Consider the following 10789-nt stretch of genomic DNA (forward strand, 5'->3'; position numbering starts at 1 on the left):
TGCAGGAGGTAGCCAATCAATGATTCTCTCTCATCATTGATATTTCTATCTTTCTCTCTCTATCCCTTCCTCTCTGAAGTAAATAAAAATATATGTAAAAATAAAAAAACAATAATAAAACCCAGCCGGCATGGCTTAGTGGTTGAGCAATGACCTATGAACCAGAAGGTCATGGTTTGATCCCGGTCAGGACGTATGCCCTGGCTGTGGGCTTGATCCCCAGTGAGGATCATACAGGAGGCAGCCAATCAATGATTCTCTCTCATCATTGATGTTTCTATCTTTCTCTCCCTCTCCTTTCCTTTCTGAAATCAATAAAAATATATTTTTTTAAAAATCTGCACAATACTCATGACGGAGACTGACTTCCTGTGAGGGAATGGTTATTCTGAAATCCCTTCCCCCAGAAGCAGACAGGGATGTGGGAAGCCACTGCAGCCTCACCAAGGCACTGTGTCCCATCTCAGGCTGCCAGGACCACATCAATTCTCCCTATATGTAAAAGCCTAAGTGACCTTTAGGACCAAACGACTAGAACGACCAGTCGACTAGTCAACCAGTTGCTATGATGCGCACTGACCACCAGGGGGCAGATGCTCAACACAGGAGCTGCCCCCTGTTGTCAGTGCACTCCCACAGCCAACCCCCCTCGACCCCTTCCCCTGACCAGCCCCCCGATTGGCCCTGATGGGGGGGCCAGCTGGCCAGGCTGAGGGACCCCACCCATGCACGAATTCGTGCACTGGGCCTCTAGTCTATTATAATATGAAACAAAGAACAAACAATAGTTGTCTCTGGGTCTCTCCTCTTTTCCTTTTAGTTAACTATTATTCTCTGATATTTCTGCAAACACACCTGAATTTTGTAAAATAGAAAAATAATTTTCCCCGTGTTGCTCGCTGTTAAATGGGTCACTGGCAGGTAAACTAAAACAAAACAAAAAAACCCCAATTTAAATGAAAATGTGTTCCTTTTATATTAGTGTGACTACATAATGAATGTATAGCATAAACATTCGTAATGTGTGGAGGCCCTCAAAGTACTTAAATCTAGCAATGGGAATAAAAACCCTGCTCAAATAAACTTCGTGCACGTTTGAAGATGACAAATGTCATGTGCCCATATACTAGGGTGTCATCTTGTGGCACTCCCTTGGCACAAAGGTTCACACAAAGGAATATTAGGCAACGGTGATTCTGTTACAGCACGGCTCTCCTGTTAAAGCATATTTTCCAGAAACAACGAAGGAAAAGAAACCCTTCCCTATGGAAGGAAACCCTTGGGGAGTCTGGTCATGTAGTGAATTTGCAAATCATCATTATCTTCTCCTCCACCCCAATAGGCAGGGCCAGCCTAATCCAGAAGAGGATCACCGGCCTTCTGTGAGCTTCAGAGAAAGGAGAGCACTGCAGCTGGGCACAGAGAAATCATTAACCGCACCAGAGGCGTCCTAGCATTCCATTAGCAGGTACGCTGACCCCCCGCAGCCATGCCGGCTCTGGTGGCCCATCGGTGCCTGGGACATCAATGATTAACTGGGGACACTGCGTGTTCTAGACCTCAGGGCCACAGCTCCCTCTTTCCCTTTCAATTTTCCTCTCATTTCACACACACTCACACACACACACACACACCCCTGAAATGTCCTGTTAAAATAAATATTTAGGGATTTTTAAATATGCTGAAACTGGCACCTCTTAGAAAGCTGTAGTGTGCGATGGGACTTTTGTTCACTCTGCATCCAAAGCAAAGGCAGGGATTTCGGTGACCTTGCTCTATTCCAACGTCTGAATGATTTGCAGCTCCAGTTCTTTTCCTCCCGATATGGGGAAAACATGTTCAACCACTACTTAACATGACGCAAACATTATTCCGCTTTAAGGAAACCCATTTTTACTGTCTGCCCTCTCTCCGGAGCTCCTAGGTGGGGGAGGGAGAGAAGCCTGCGCTCACATCCTTGGGTGCATGACAACAGCCCTGCCCTCCCTGGGCGCTTTATCTGCCTTCATCACAGGCCTTCGGCCAAGAAGCCACAGCTGGTATTTTTACAGCCTGGCCCAAGACCACACTACCACCCCACTGATACTTCAGTTTTCAGAGGGCCTCCACATACAGAATCTTACTGGATTCTTGGGACACCATGAGGAAGGTGTCTGGGATTGGATTCCCCAAAAGCAGAACCTGAAGTAGGGATTGAGGGAACCCTAACTGCAAACCCATAACCAACAATCACAGCAGCTGGAAATGGGTGTACCCGCCTGGTGAAGGGGTCTGGGTGGAGCACGCACCACAGCACCTGTGACAGCACACAATGCCCTTCACACTGTTAGCCCGGAGAGCTGAGGAAAGAGGCCCGGAGAAGTGGATGATTCACCAGTGATCTCACACGGGCCGATTAAGTGGCAGATCAGGACAATGATTTTGGTCTCCAAGCTGAGTGGTTGTCTCTCTGTGCCTCGTTGTAAATTCATGTTTTTGGTGAGACAAATATTATAGAATCCAAAGCATGGATAAGTGTTTATCTCCAACAGACCCTAAATCCATCCAGGTTAAAGCAATCTCTGCTCCCGCTTTGGGAAAAAGCAAAGGATATCACAAAAGATATTGCCATGCCACAAACAAGTCTTGGGCTATTTGCTAGTAGAAACAGGACGGTGCTATAGACTGAATGTTTGGGTTCCTCCAAAATTCGTATGTTGAAACCTAAGCCCCAATGTGATGGTATTAGGAGGTATTAGGATGAGACTTCCAGGAGGTGATTAGAACCTGAGGGTGGAGCCTTCATGAATTGGATTAGTGCCCTTATAAAGGGATCCTAAAAAGCTTCCTTACCCCTTCTACCGTGTGAGGACACAGCCAGGAGACAACCTCCATTGAGTAGGCAAAGAATAGAATGCTGCTGTGTCCAGATAAACTATGGAGAACCATCCGGTAGCTTAATGCTTCTTCTGCCTTAAAAGAGCTTTGTTCTTGTAATGGAATATCTATGCATAAGTTTTACTAGAAAGGACTTGAGACACTAACCTAGAAAGACCAGAAGCCGCATAGCTTATCCTCCCCATCCAGTGCCTGAAGCTACAACAAATTCCCCCAAGGCTTGGTCTGCTGTATACACACGTCTGACAAATAACACCAGTTCCACATGGTCCAAAGTTTTCTCTCAAAGTAGTGTAGCAGTAGACATCTCTACCCACACCTTTAAGACACACACATACTTGCTCTTCAGTCATTCACTAAGTGCTTTGTGCCCACTCTTGTGTTAGGTGCTGGAATAAAGCCATGAATAGAACAAGGTCCAGCTTTTGAGGTTCAGGGTTTAGTAAGGGAGAAGAGAAACAAACAGGTATTTAAATGATAGTGTGATTTGGAGGACTATGATCCAGAAGTGCACACAGGCCCAAAGAGACCAGGAGAGTTGGCCTACCTCCCTCCAAGCTCAGCACATAGAAAGAGGTTTGTGGGGATTCTGTTTCCACCTCCTTTAGAATGGAATCGTGCGTGGTCTGAAGCAAGGTGAGCAGGAACAGTCTGGAGGAGCCGGCCAGGGCCCTGCCCAAGTTCAGTGTGAGCAGACAGTGTAGCATCCCTTCACCCATGCTTACACTTGAGTCCTCTTGGCCACTTGGGCATCACTTTTCAAACAGTGAAAACCAATTATCTGAAAGAAGATAGAAATTAAAAACACTTAGATCAATTGAGGCAAGGGACCAGTTTAATGGTGATTTAAATATTAAGATTTAAATATCAACGTGCACATGAGCTAAATTCTAGACCCACAAGTAAAAGTCCAGAAATGGCTTATTTGTCTCATTTTATTTACAAGAAAGAAATACTGGTAGTTAGCTTCCCTGAATTGCAGAATCTAGCTAGGAAAAGAAGTAAAGGTGAAGGAGGAGAGAAAGAAAAGGGAAAGAAGGAAGGGAAGGGGAGGAGGGGAGAGCAGTGAGGTTGAGAGAGAGGAAAGAAGGGAGAGGAGGAGCCGAGGAGGGGAAGGGAGAACAGGCACCCTAGCCACGCACTGACCTCCTCGTCTCTCTCCATTAGTCAAAATTCTTTCCTTCAAAGGGAACATACTAACCCAACTATCTCTCGGGCCATGACTGGGTTATGCACATAAATTATAAAATGAATTCTACAGGCGTAGATATTACCCAAATTTTATCAATGAGAGAGTAGGGGCTCAGGATGTGAATGATTTGCCCAAAATGACATAGCTAATAAGTGACAGAATCCATGTCGTATTAGCTTGCAATGTGATACTGTAGAAAATAAGCCAAATTCGATGACTTGACTAAACTTAAATTCCACAATTAAACCAAAATGTGTAGAGTCATTATTACCACGTTCAGTAACCCTTGGTGTCAGCCCTCAATTCCTTCCTCTCTTGACCCCACAGCCGGTCACGAAATCCTAACACTCTATGTCTCAACTCTGGCTGCATCTCTCCATCCTCATATCCTCCTTCCCCTTTGAGACCCATCTCTGTGGACTGTGTCCAAGGCCTTCTCAGGTCTCTCTGACTCTGCTCCCGGAGAGGCTGTGTGGCTAGACGGCAGGAACAATGGTCATGTCACTCTGTCAAACCTCTACTGGGTCCTTACTGCCCACAGGAAACAAATATGCGCTTGAACAGACAGTCCTAGATCATTTTTGGAGCCAGCAGTGGTCAAAGGATACAAACTTTCAGTTCCAAGATGAATAAGGTCTGGGGATCTAATGGTGACAATAGTTAATAACACCATGTTGTTATACTTAAAACTTGTTGAGACTAGATCTTAAGTATTCTTACCACACACAAAAATGGTAACTATGAGGTGATGAATGTGTTAATTAACTTGATTGTGGCAATCATTTCACATGTACATGTGATTAAATCATCTTGTTTTGCAGCTTAAAAATCACATTGTACAACCTAAATCTATACAACCTTGACATGTCGTACCTCAATAAAGCTGGAAAAAAATTACTTCTCTTCCCAGCTCTCTTAAAATAGTAGCTCTTTACTTATTTCAAAGTTATTATGAGGATTAAAGGAAATACTATGTGAGATAATGTATATAAAGTTATCTTTATTCCTTGCCAGAAAGTTTTTTTTCTCTGCTTTCCTCTTTCTTTTTTCTCTTCTGTTCATCCAGAGTTGGTGAATTTCATTAAATGGTAATAATGGCCACCTGTGCTTATGTAAATAAACATGTTTAGTGCTGACTCTGTGATAGCACTGTTAAGAGTACTTTACAGATATCAACTCATTTATTTTATTTCATTTTCTCCACCACCATTTATCTCCTCTCTGCCCTCTTCCACCTCACCATCCCCGCAATCACCACACTGTTGTCCATGTCCGTGAGTTCTCTTTTTTTTTTTTGCTCAATCTCTCAACTCCTCCCCAAACTCTCCCCCCGCCCTCACTCCCCCACACACAACAGAACTGTCGGCTTGCTCTCTATCCATGAGTGTGTCTCTAGATATTAATTCATTTAAATCTGCAAAGGGAACTCCTAAGAACTTTTTGAAATATCACTATTCTTATTCCCATTTTTATAGATACAGTAATCCCCCTTATCCACGATTTTGCTCTCTGTGGTTTCAGTTACTTGCAGTCAACCTCAGTCTGAAAATATTAAATGGAAAATTCCAGAAATAAATAATTTATAAATTTAAAAATTGCAAGCTGTTCTGAGTAGCATGATGAAATCTCATGCTGTCCCACTCCATCCAGCGTATTCACGCTGTAGATGCTGCCTGCCTGTTAGTCACTGAGTAGCCATCTGGGTTAGCAGATCAACTGTAGCAGTATCGCAGGTAACTCTTATTTTATCTAATAGTGGCCCCAAAGCCATGCACATATCTTTTATTTCAGTATAGTATTATAATTGTTCTATTTTATTATTAGTTACTGTTGCTAATTTCTTACTGTGTCTAATTCATAAGTTAAACTTTATCATAGGTATGTGTGTACAGAAGAAAACATAGTATAAATAGGGGCCAGTACTATCTACTGGGTGTCTTGGAAGATATCCCCCATGGATATTCGGGGAAAACTGTACATTAAAACTGAGGTGACAGGGTTAGTAACCTGCCCAAAGTCATAGAGCTGGACTAATGTAGGCAGGCTAACTCTTTAGCCTGGGAACCTTCCTACTTGGTAATTTGGGGTAAAAGAATTAGCTCCATTAATGCCAACCCCTCTTTCTCTAATTAAACGAGGCCTTTTAGTTTGCCCAGTTCCAAGATACAGTCAGAAATACTCCATAGCTCTGCCCTGAGGAAGCGTGGCTACACATTTTAATTGAATTCATCCTCCTTAGCTCCAAGAGCTTTTATTATAATCCACGGACTAAAGCTATGATGACTGTGGATGAGCTCGTTTCCTGGGGATTGAATCTGATGGCTCAAGCAGCCAGGGAGCCCCAGCACAGTGACTGGAAGCCAGCTGGTCATCCATCAACAGGAAACCTGCCAGACTGGCCAGCACAGGTACCCAGACAGAAACAAACTGCCAGCAAGCACTGCGGCTCTTTCTTTACTCTTCCTTTTCTTTTATGAATTGAGCAATTGTTGCGCCATCCCCACTGACCGGGCGGGGTGAGCTAGTGAAGATATTCAGAGAAAGGGCTGTGATGTGGGATTCCTGGGTCCTGGCAGAGGATATCTGTCTTTCCTTCCCCATCTCTAGCCCCGGTCGTGCCCTAGCCCTACAGTGAGAAGAAGTGTCCATTTCAGATAGAGAGGCACAGGGAGTCATGGCTCTCGCCATCCTTACCGAGACCTCCAGCCTCAGAACTGACCCTCCTCACCCAAAGAGGGGCTTAGCTCTGAGCCCACACTCAGGTTCTCCTTCCAGAGTCCTGGCTGGAGGTGAACTCACGGGAGAGTGAACAATGGTCCCTTTTCAGCATGTAGAATTGTAATAAATAAACCTTCAAAGGCAAGGGAAGGTCTATACACACCAGGTATGATTGTCACAGTAGTTTGGAATTTGAGGGTGCAGCCATTCTAAACTGAAGAATCCTTTCTTTTTAAGTAATTTGTTTATTTGGCTTTAAGATCCCCATAGTTACTAAGGTCTGCTTGCAAGTAAACCTTCTTGTGACTTTCGTGACAAGATAAGGACCCTCAGGTCGCATAAGCATGTGTCTGGGCAAAAGCTGTTGACTTGCCTCCGAGGAGTAAACATTGGAAGCTGTTAAATTGTTTGGCAAATCCTGTCTTCTAGATTGGTAGGCTGTACACAGATAGTTTTGCTTAGCTTTCTACAAATTATCATAGACTCCAAAAGAGCAGGATCTTTATTAACAAATCTGTATTCTATTTCTAACATTCTGCTCCTGGATGTGGTAATGATATAGAATGAGTCAGGATTTGACTCTTAGGTCAGCTTTTTGCTCTGAGATCTAAGGAAAGTAGTTGAAAACTTTGGACTTTTGTTGCACAGTATCAGAGTAGGTGCTAAATAAATCATTTGTTGATAAGAAAAAAAATGAAGATGAAGCAGAGAAGGAGGAGGAAAAGAAGAACAGGAGAAAGGAAAAGTAGAGTGATCATTGTATTTTCCAAAATATAAATTGAAGGTAGTAAAATTATTCACCAGTATTTCGAGCAAGTCAGCTTTCTAAAGGTTTCCTAAATATCAAAGACCCCTCAGGATTAAAAGAAATCCTAAAAGTATCCTTAAACTCAAGGTGTCTAAAAATGAATGTTAAATAGACATTTTATGATGAATGTATATAACATAATTATATGGTTAGCAAAGTTATTAGATAAGTTCATCAGAATGAGGCTTTATAATTATTGAATAGATAGAGAACATGATATTATAATTCTAGAATGCTAAAAATCTGTAAGGTAAATTTTTTTGATGACATTCACCAAAATTATAACCTGAGAAATCTAAGAGAAAATAAGTTCTAGGAAGATTGCTATTTAATTTTCACTTTAGCAAACTTTTTACATAAATATAAATGTTTCTCTTTATAAATCGTATAAAGAAAAGACAAGAACACTAACAAGTCTTGCAAAACCAGAATAAATTTCTGATGACTTTTATTTTTACTACTTTTTTCGAGGCATGCTGCTCCAGATAGCTGAGTGATTACATACCCACTAATGTATTTCCCCTTCATGTTTATTTTGGAAAGATGGCAGGTTATTTTGAAAGAAAGGAAGAAAAAACAGACTACAGAGGAAGCAGAGTTGCCTTGTATCTCATAGGGCAACGGATTACTAAAATTACCAGACTTTACGGAAGAGAACACACATTCTTTTTGTGTGTGTGTGTGCATGTTTTCTTAAGTTTCATCAAGATGATATACCCATAGTATTTAGGAGAAGAACCCAAGGCCAAAAAAATAATAAGGAAAAACTTTCATTTTGGAATTTTCCCTGGCGCACAAAACCAATAGTGATGAGGGTGGCATCGCTCCTGAGCTTTAGCTAGCTCTCATGCAAAACTCTCTTCCAGTATTTTCCAGACTAACTCAGTTTTATAGCTGACTATAGCACTGATAATTTGGAGATTATATATCAATACAAAAATATCATTAAACTATTACAAGTCAGTTTGTTTTAGTTAAGATTCCTGCCTAGTAACTGGATTTGTTTCAAGCATCATCCAGTCTTTGGAATGAAATTTACGAGGCACTTACTGGGTACCACAAAACCAAACCAGGGTTGCAAAAGTAAATAATACAGAATTGCCCCCACAATGCTCCCAGTCTACCTTTGGGGCCTTGGATATGCTGAGAAAGTTGTCCTAGACAGCATTCGGGAATTGATGCATGTAATAAACCCAGTCTTTGGAATGAAATTTATGAGGCACTTACTGGGTACCACAAAACCAAACCAGGGATGCAAAAGTAAATAATACAGAATTCTTGCCCCCACGGTGCTCCCTGTCTGCCTTTGGGGCCTTGGATATGCTGAGAAAGTCGTCCTAGACAGCATTCGGGAATTGATGCATGTAATAAAGCATCCACTCTTCTACAATTCATTGAGTGAACTTCTACCAGGTAAAACTATTTGTTTTTATCTTCTTGAACAGGAGATAGATTTTTACATTGATTTATCTCTGGGGGGAAAAAAGTGTCCTTCCTCCAGCAATGAAACATTTCTACTGTACCACATTATTTTAATTGTGTCTCTGCAGGAAGGAAGAAGTCCAGAATGATCAAGACGCTGGTTGTAATCAATGACCTCTTTCAAGATGCCTTGAACTTTCTTTTGTTGATCAGACCTTCTAAAAGTGTGCTGGGAGTCAAACTCTTCTGGCTCACACCCATGTTAAACATCGCTTAATCGCATGATGCGACAATTCCTTATCAGATGACCCTGTGCTCATACACAAACACAGCCACTATCAGACACAGACAGGCCATGATCTGGCAAAACCTTGATGAAACAGAAATAAACACAATGTGTAGTGCATATTAATAAACTCGGGCATTTTGGCACACAGAAACATTGCAAACACCCTCAAAAGGAAAGTGCTGTAAGGCTAGGTTTCCTTATATGAACCTTCCCATCTCTATAAACAAGGAAAGATAAAAGGGAAAGAGGTGAACCTTTTGAAATGGTCTATCTCTTCTTCAATCTTGGAAATAACCACTCCCTTGTTAAGAACTAATAGTTTCCGTAATGTGTCATTTTCTCAAAGGAGGGGGACTAAGGTACAGCAAGGTTCTGGCCCGCCCGCCTAGAAGCTTACTCATCTAAAGGTAATTGGAAAGTGCTTTAGGGGCAACTGTTAGTATGTAGGGAAATGAACACTCACCAGATGCAGCAAAGTTAAGATGCTCGGTAAAGAAATCTTAGTAAACAAATAAATCTTAAATTTTATTTTAAAATAAAAACAAAAATTAGTTTCAAAATAGTAAGTACAAAAAAGACCTCAAAAATCGGTTGAAAATAGTTGAAATGTATTTAGTTTGAGTGTGTTAGGTCAAGTTAAAACATAAGGAGAGAATGGAACATTGTTTCTTAAAGACTTCAGTAGTTTTAAAAACCTTTTTGGTATAAGCAGTACTGGGCCTATGTCTATAATTTATAAAAAGTCTGTATTTAGATAATCTGCTCAAAACAGTGACTAAAATTTGTGGTAATTTCCAAAAAGTAAGTTGATCAAATTTAATTTACTGTAGATCCTTCTCAAAAGACTAGTATAAAGGTTTCCTTCACCCGCCAGCCCCTCAAGTTAATGACCCATCTCCCTTTTTAAAAAAATACCTTTTTTTTTCAGAGAGCAAGGAAGAGGGAGAGAGAGAGAGAGAGAGAGAGAGAGAAACATAAATGGTGAGAGAGAATCACTGATGGGCTGCCTCCTGCACGCCCTGACTGGGAATTGAACCGTGACCTCCTGCTTCAAAGGTCGAAGCTCAACCACTGAGCCACACCGGCTGGGTGACCCATCTTCCTTTAATGTGAGGATGAAACTTCTCCCTCAGTCTCTGAAACGGGTACTGGAGTCACCAGCTACTGAGAGCTACCAAGTGCCATGGCCTGCCCTCCATCCCTAACCTCCTGGTACCTCCAGGGTTGGCTTCTCTGGGATAGGGTAACCCTGGGCTTTGTTTTACATTTTGAGATGTAGGATTTCTATGTCGTGCCTGTGTCGTTGGCTCCTTTTTCTTTTCCTAATCCACAGTATAGTCAGTCTCAAATTATTTTTTAAATATATTTTATTGATTTTTTTTTTACAGAGAAGAAGGGAGAGGGATAGAGAGTTAGAAACATTGATCAGCTGCCTCCTGCACACCTCCTACTGGGGATGTGCCCGCAACCAAGGTACATGCCC

The 10789-nt window shown here is 41.8% G+C and overlaps 1 pseudogene; it reads left to right on the forward strand.

The window, feature by feature from the left end:
* Positions 1-6348: 6348 nt before the first annotated feature.
* Positions 6349-10789, forward strand: part of LOC102254816 — a 24804-nt pseudogene continuing 20363 nt past the window's right edge.

The sequence above is a fragment of the Myotis brandtii genome, unplaced genomic scaffold (assembly GCF_000412655.1).
Source record: "Myotis brandtii unplaced genomic scaffold, ASM41265v1 scaffold1102, whole genome shotgun sequence".
NCBI lineage: Eukaryota > Metazoa > Chordata > Mammalia > Chiroptera > Vespertilionidae > Myotis > Myotis brandtii.